The sequence below is a fragment of the Arachis hypogaea genome, chromosome 15, assembly GCF_003086295.3.
Source record: "Arachis hypogaea cultivar Tifrunner chromosome 15, arahy.Tifrunner.gnm2.J5K5, whole genome shotgun sequence".
NCBI lineage: Eukaryota > Viridiplantae > Streptophyta > Magnoliopsida > Fabales > Fabaceae > Arachis > Arachis hypogaea.
The window spans coordinates 99985107-99993835 of record NC_092050.1 but is presented as its reverse complement, the minus strand read 5'-3'; the positions used below and the strand labels follow the sequence as shown (position 1 = coordinate 99993835).

The 8729-nt window shown below is 39.7% G+C and overlaps 1 non-coding gene across 1 annotated transcript; it reads right to left on the bottom strand.

Moving 5' to 3' along the window:
- Window positions 1–5051: 5051 nt before the first annotated feature.
- Window positions 5052–5159, bottom strand: LOC112753442 (small nucleolar RNA R71). The gene has a single exon (XR_003177830.1). It is a non-coding gene; the product is annotated as a small nucleolar RNA R71 (small nucleolar RNA).
- Window positions 5160–8729: the final 3570 nt, after the last annotated feature.

Here is an 8729-nt window from a genome sequence, read left to right as displayed (position 1 = left end):
CACAGCAAAGGAGTTGGAGTTAACGCAGCTGAAGCAAAAGAATATGTCTGTTGCTGACTATACCTGTGAATTCGACAACCTGTTCCGTTTCTCAATAGTTTGTCAAGGAAATCCAGCCGACTATGAGGAGTGGATGTGTGCTCAGTATGAGAAAGGACTTAGGAGAGATATCTTTAACTACGTGTATCCACAAAGGCTAAAAAATTTCACTGAATTGGTTAAGAAGAGCCAATTAGCGGAAGATTACTCCCTAAAGTGGACAATGCTACAGGAAGGCTATGGAGAGACTGCTCCAGACGAGCCGCATAGGGCTGGGCTAGGTGTATGCTACAAGTGCGGGAAGCTGGGGCATATAGCTCGAAACTGTCCACACAGGAAACGCTGGGATGCAGCTGAATCTGATTCTCAGACACGAGGTAACCATGAAATACCAGTTGAATTTCGAACTTCCTTGGATATCATTTGTAACAACCCCATTTTTCGAGTACGCGAGATCTTTTTTGAAAGTACGGATTTCTCCGGAAGATCAGTAAGGGGAGAACCTCTGCTATATCATCGAGCATCTCAATCCTCAATGTCATTATATTATCTTTAACTCAGGACCTTAGTTGAGACAAGCCCACAACGCAATCGCGAAGAACCTAGTTTTTTAACCGTATCGGTTAGGAGTTTTTATTCTAGTTTTCGTAAATAGTCTCAGTTTGATGAACTGGACCCAATTAATGAGGGAAGAGAGATAATAGTATAATATTATCATTATATTAGTATTAGAAGCTTCTTGAATGACATTATAAGATTACCAGGTCTGTTTTAGTTAAAAACAGGACATCGGTTTAACCGGGTTCACAGTTTACTGGTGCAGTGATGAGCGGATAATTTATACGCTTTTTGGCATTGTTTTTAGTATGTTTTTAGTAGGATCTAGTTACTTTTAGGGATGTTTTCATTAGTTTTTATGTTAAATTCACATTTCTGGACTTTACTATGAGTTTGTGTGTTTTTCTGTGATTTCAGGTATTTTCTGGCTGAAATTGAGGGACTTGAGCAGAAATCAGATTCAGAGGTTGAAGAAGGACTGCTGATGCTATTGGATTCTGACCTCCCTGCACTCAAAGTGGATTTTCTGGAGATATAGAAGTCGAAATGGCGCGCTTCCAATTTCGTTCGAAAGTAGACATCCAGGGCTTTCCAGCAATGTATAATAGTCCATACTTTGGCCAAGAATTGACGACGTAAACTGGCGTTCAACGCCAGCCTTCTGCCCAAATCTGGCATTCAGCGCCAGAAAAGGATCCAAAACCAGAGTTGAACGCCCAAACTGGCACAGAAACTGGCATTCAACTCCACAAATGGCCTCTGCACGTGGAACACTTAAGCTCAGCCCAAACGCACACCAAGTGGGCCCCGGAAGTGGATTTATGCATCAATTACTTACTCATGTAAACCCTAGTGACTAGTTTATTATAAATAGGACCTCTTACTATTGTATTAGACGTCTTTTTGACCATCTTTTGATCATCATAGGATCTTAGGATCATCTTTGAACGCATTGTTCATAGACCATAGGGGGCTGGCCACACGGCCATGCCTGGACCTTCACTTATGTATTTTCATACGGTAGAGTTTCTACACTCCATAGATTAAGGTGTGGAGCTCTGCTGTTCCTCAAAGATTAATGCAAAGTACTACTGTTTTCTATTCAACTCTTCTTATTTCGCTTCTAAGATATCCATTCGCACCCAAGAACGTGATGAAGGTGATGATTATGTGTGACACTCATCATCCTTCTCCCTTATGAACGCGTGCCTGACAAACACTTCTGTTCTACATGAATTAAGCTAGAATGAGTATCTCTTAGATCTCCTAACCAGAATCTTCGTGGCGTAAGCTAGAATGATGGCGGCATTCAAGAGAATCCGGAAGGTCTAAACCTTGTCCGTGGTATTCTGAGTAGGATTCAATGATTGAATGACTGTGACGAGCTTCAAACTCGCGAGTGCTGGGCGTTAGTGACAGACGCAAAAGGAGGGTGAATCCTATTCCAGCATGATCGAGAACCGACAGATGAATAGCCGTGCCGTGACAGGGTGCGTGAGCATATTATTCACTGAGAGGAGGGGATGTAGCCACTGACAACGGTGATGCCCTTGCATACAGCCAGCCATGGAAAGGAGTAAGACTGATTGGATGAAGATAGCAGGAAAGCAGAGGTTCAGAGGAACGACAAGCATCTCCATTCGCTTATCTGAAATTCTTACCAATGATTTACATAAGTATTCCTATCCCTATTTTGTTATATGATATTCGAAAACACCATTATCACTTTATATCTGCCTGACTGAGATTTACAAGGTGACCATAGCTTGCTTCATACCAACAATCTCCGTGGGATTCGACCCTTACTCACGTAAGGTATTACTTGGACGACCCAGTGCACTTGCTGGTTAGTTGTATCGAAGTTGTGACAATTATGAATTAAGATCAGAGCACCAAGCTTTGGAGCCATTACCAGGATTTGTTCGAGCCTGGAGATCACAATTTCGTGCACCAAGTTTTTGGCGCCGTTGCCGGGGATTGTTTGAGTTTGGACAACTGACGGTTCATCTTGTTGCTCAGATTAGGTAACTTTCTTTTTATTTTATTTTCAAAAATCTTTCAAAAATATTTTCAAAAATTTCTCATATGTTTTCGAAAAAAAAATAAAATAAAAATGTTTTCAAAAATTTATTCAAAATTTTTAAAGAATGAATTCTAGTGTTTCATGAAGCATGTGAAGCCTGGCTGGCTGTAGAGCCATGTCTAAATTCTTTTGGACTGAGGCTTCCAAACCATCAGAGGCAAGTTACATGCTTGGTAAATGATGAGTAGCAATTTGTTATCAAGATCAATATACTCTGGTGTTAAATGCTGAAGCTTGGCTAGCCATTGGCCATGTCTAGTGTTTTGGACTGGAGCTTTCATTGAAAGCTTGGCTGGCTAGTAAGCCATGTCTAATTCCTGGACTGAAGCTTTAGACTAACATGGCAAGATTCCTGGAATTCATACTAAAAATTTTGGAATCCTTATTTTCCTTTTTCAAAATAATTTTTCGAAAAATATAAAATAAAAATCCAAAAAAAATTTAGAAAATCACAAAAATCAAAAAAATATTTCATGTTTCTTGTTTGAGTCTTGAGTCATATCATAAGTTTGGTGTCACTTGCATATGCATCTAGCATTTTTCGAAAATTTCATGCATTCATAGTGTTCTTCATGATCTTCAAGTTGTTCTTGGTAAGTCCTCTTGTTTGATCTTGATGATTTTTTGTTTTGTGTTGTATGTTGTTTTTCATATGCATTCTTGAATTCTTAGTGCGTAAGCATTAAAGAATTCTAAGTTTGGTGTCTTGCATGTTTTCTTTGCATTAAAATTTTTTTCAAAAATATGTTCTTGATGTTCATCATGACATTCAAAGTATTCTTGGTGTTCATCTTGACATTCATAGCATTCTTGCATGCATTCATTGTTTTGATCTAAAAATTTCATGCATTGCATATTTTTCATGTTTTCATAAAAAATTCAAAAAAAAAATCAAAAAAATATCTTTCCCTTTTTCTCTCATCAAATTCGAAAATTGAGTTGACTTTTTAAAAAATTTTTAAAAAAAATCAAAGTTGTTTCTTATGAGTCAAATCAAATTTTCAATTTGAAAATCTTATCTTTTTCAAAATCTTTTTCAAAAATCAAATCTTTTTCAAATTTCTTAGTTATTTTCGAAAATTCCAAAAATATTTTTCAAAAATCTTTTTCTTATTTTTATACCAAATTTTCGAAAATAACATAAACAATTAATGTTTTGATTCAAAAATTTGAAGTTTGTTACTTGCTTGTTAAGAAAGATTCAAACTTTAAGTTCTAGAATCATATCTTGTGATTTCTTATGAATCAAGTCATTAATTGTGATTTTAAAAATCAAATCTTTTTCAAAACTAATCCTATCATATCTTTTCAAAATATCTTCTTATCTTATCTTGTTCAAAAATATCTTTTCAAAATATCTTTTCTAACTTCCTAACTTCTTATCTTTTCAAAATTTGTTTCAACTAACTAACTAACTTTTTGTTTGTTTCTTAACTTTTTCAAAACTACCTAACTAACTCTCTCTCTCTAATTTTCGAAAATATCTCCCCCTTTTTCAAAAATTTCTTTTTAATTAACTAATTATTTTTATTTTTATTTTTATTTCAAAAAAATTTTCGAAAAATACTAACAAATTTTCAAAAACCAATTTTCAAAAATCACTAACTCCTTTTCAAAATAATTTTCGAAAATTATACCTCCCCCATCCTATTCTATTTATTCATTCATATCCTAACATCTCATCTCACATCTCTTCCATCAGTACAGTTGCATTTCTTCCTTTACATCACATTCTTTGTCTCCCCCTCTTTTCTTCCACTCACAAAGGGATCCCTATACTGTGGTATAAAGGATTTCTATTATTATTATTATTTTTCTGTGCCTTCTTCTTTGTCATATGAGCAGGAGCAAGGATAAGAACATTCTTGTGGAAGCAGATCCAGAACCTGAAAGGACTCTGAAGAGAAAATTAAGAGAAGCTAAAATACAGCAATCCAGAGATAACCTTTCAGAAATTTTTGAACAGGCAGAGGAGATGGCAGCCGAAAATAATAATAATGTAAGGAAGATGCTTGGTGACTTTACTGCACCTAATTCCAATTTACATGGAAGAAGCATCTCCATTCCTGCCATTGGAGCAAACAACTTTGAGCTGAAACCTCAATTAGTTTCTCTAATGCAGCAGAACTGTAAGTTTCATGGACTTCCATCTGAAGATCCTTTTTAGTTCTTAACTGAATTCTTGCAGATATGTGATACTGTTAAGACTAATGGAGTAGATCCTGAAGTCTACAGGCTCATGCTTTTCCCTTTTGCTGTAAGAGACAGAGCTATATTATGGTTGGATTCTCAACCCAAAGACAGCCTGAACTCTTGGGATAAGCTGGTCACGGCTTTCTTAGCCAAGTACTTTCCTCCTCAAAAGCTGAGCAAGCTTAGAGCTGATGTTCAAACCTTCAGACAGAAAGAAGGTGAATCTCTCTATGAAGCTTGGGAAAGATACAAACAGTTGACCAAAAAGTGTCCTTCTGACATGCTTTCAGAATGGACCATCCTGGATATATTCTATGATGGTTTATCTGAGCTATCAAAGATGTCACTGGACACTTCTGCAGGTGGATCCATTCACCTAAAGAAAACGCCTGCAGAAGCTCAAGAACTCATTGACATGGTTGCTAATAACCAGTTCATGTACACTTCTGAAAGGAATCCTGTGAATAATGGGACGCCTATGAAGAAGGGAGTTCTTGAGATTGATACTCTGAATGCCATATTGGCTCAGAATAAAATATTGACTCAGCAAGTCAATATGATCTCTCAGAGTCTGCATGGAATGCAAGCTGCATCCAACAGTACTCAAGAGGCTTCTCATGAAGAAGAAGCTTATGATCCTGAGAACCCTGCAATAGCAGAGGTAAATTACTTAGGTGAACCTTATGGAAACACCTATAATTCAACATGGAGAAATCATCCAAATTTCTCATGGAAGGATCAAAAGCCTCAACAAGGCTTTAATAATGGTGGAAGAAACAGGTTTAGCAATAGCAAGCCTTTTCCATCATCCACTCAGCAACAGACAGAGAACTCTGAACAAAATGCTTCTAATTTAGCAAATCTAGTCTCTGATCTATCTAAGGCCACTGTAAGTTTCATGAATGAAACAAGGTCTTCCATTAGAAATCTGGAAGCACAAGTGGGCCAGCTGAGTAAAAGGATCACTGATATCCCTCCTAGTACTCTCCCAAGCAATACAGAAGAGAACCCAAAAGGAGAGTGCAAGGCCATTGACATAAGCGCCATGGCCGAACCTCTGAGGAGAGGAGAGGACGTGAATCCCAAGGAGGAGGACCTCCTGGGACGTCCAGTGATCAATAAGGAGCTTCCCTCTGAGGAACCAAAGGACTCTGAGGCTCATCTAGAGACCATAGAGATTCCATTGAACCTCCTTATACCCTTCATGAGCTCTGATGAGTATTCCTCTTCAGAAGAGAATGAGGATGTCACTGAAGAGCAAACTGCCAAGTTTCTTGGTGCAATCATGAAGCTGAATGCCAAATTATTTGGCATTGATGCTTGGGAAGTTGAACCTCCCTTGTTCATCAATGAACTAAGTGATCTGGATCAACTGACATTGCCTCAGAAGAGACAGGATCCTGGAAAGTTCATAATCCCTTGTACCATAGGCACCATGATCTTTAAGGCTCTGTGTGACCTTGGTTCAGGGATAAACCTCATGCCCCTCTCTGTAATAGAGAAACTGGGAATCTATGGGGTGCAAGCTGCTAAAATCTCATTAGAGATGGCAGACAGCTCAAGAAAACAGGCTTATGGACAAGTAGAAGATGTATTAGTAAAGGTTGAGGGCCTTTACATACCTACTGATTTCATAGTCCTGGATACTGGAAAGGAAGAGGATGAATCCATCATCCTAGGAAGACCTTTCCTGGCCACAGCAAGAGCTGTGATTGATGTTGACAGAGGTGAAATAGTCTTTCAATGGAATGAGAACTCCCTTGTATTCAAAACTCAAGGATCTCCCTCTGCAACCATGGAGAGGAAGCTTGAAAAGCTTCTCTCAAAGCAGAGTCAACCAGAGCCCCCACAGTCAAACTCTAAGTTTGGTGTTGGAGAGTCTCAACAAAGCTCTGCACATCTGTGAGGCTCCATGAGAGCCCACTGTCAAGCTATTGACATTAAAGAAGCGCTTGTTGGGAGGCAACCCAATGTTTATCTAATTCTTATTTTTATTGTTTTTCATGTTTTCTTAGGTTCATGATCATGTGGAGTCACAAAATAAATATAAAAATTGAAAACGGAATCAAAAACAGCAGAAGAAAAATCACACCCTGGAGGAGCATCTGTCTGGCGTTCAGCGCCAGAACAGAGCATGGTTCTGGCGCTAAACGCCCAAAATGGGCAGCTTCTGGGCGCTGAACGCCAGAACAGGCATGGTTCTGGCGTTCAACGCCAGAAATGGCACACAGATGGGCGTTGAACGCCCAAAATGGCCACCAACCTGGCGCTGAACGCCCAGAGTTGGGTACAAAGGCATTTTTACATGCCTAATGGGTGCAGGGATGTAAATCCTTGAACACCTCAGGATCTGTGGACCCCACAGGATCTACTCAGGATCTGTGGACCCCACAGGATCCACTCAGGATCTGTGGACCCCACAGGATCCCCACCTACCTCCACTCACCTCTTCTCACCACTCTCTTTCACACAACCCCATAAACACTCTTCCCCAAAAACCCTTCACCAATCACCTCAAACTCTCTTCCCCATCACCTCTTCACCACTCACATCCATCCACTCTTCCCCATAAACCTACCTCATAAACTCCACCTACCTTCAAAATTCAAAACCAATTTCCCACCCAAACCCACCCATATGGCCGAACCTTAACCCCCCCTCCCTTCCCTATATAAAGCCCTCCATTCTTCATCAAATTCACACAACACAACCCCTCTATACCCTTCTTGGCCGAACCACATCACCCTCTCCCTCTCCTCTATTTCTTCTTCTTCTACTTCTATTCTTTTGTTTATTGCTCGAGGGCGAGCAATATTCTAAGTTTGGTGTGGTAAAAGCATAAGCTTTTTGTTTTTCCATTACCATTGATGGCACCTAAGACCGGAGAATCCTCTAGAAGAGGAAAAGGGAAGATAAAAGCTTCCACATCCGAGTCATGGGAGATGGAAAGGTTCATCTCCAAAGCCCATCAAGACCACTTCTATGATGTTGTGGCCAAGAAGAAGGTGATCCCTGAGGTCCCTTTTAAACTCAAAAGAAATGAGTATCCGGAGATCCGACATGAAATTCAAAGAAGAGGTTGGGAAGTCCTAACAAACCCCATCCAACAAGTCGGCATCCTAATGGTTCAAGAGTTCTATGCCAATGCATGGATCACCAAGAACCATGATCAAAGTAAGAACCCGGATCCAAAGAACTATGTTACAATGGTTCGGGGGAAATACTTAGATTTTAGTCCGGAGAATGTGAGGTTGGCGTTCAACTTGCCATACATGGAAGAGAACGCACGCCCCTACACAAGGAGAGTCAACTTTGATCAAAGGTTGGACCAAGTCCTTATGGACATATGTGTAGAAGGAGCTCAATGGAAGATTGACTCCAAAGGCAAGCCGGTTCAACTAAGAAGATTGGACCTCAAGCCTATAGCTAGAGGATGGTTGGAGTTTATTCAATGCTCAATCATTCCCACTAGCAACCGGTCTGAAGTTACTATAGACCGGGCCATCATGATCCATAGCATCATGATTGGAGAAGAGGTGGAAATTCATGAGATTATACCTCAAGAACTCTACAAGGTGGCTGACAAGTCCTCCACCATGGCAAGGTTAGCCTTTCCTCACCTCATTTGCCACCTATGCAATTCAGCTGGGATTGACATAGAGGGAGATATCCTCATTAAAGAGGAAAAGCCCATCACTAAGAAAAAGATGGAGCAAGCAAGAGAGCCCAGTCATGGAGCTCAAGAGGCGCAAGAAGCTCATCACCATGAGATTCCGGAAATGCCTCAAATGCACTTTCCTCCACAAAACTATTGGGAGCACATCAACACCTCCCTAGAAGAATTGAGTTCCAATAT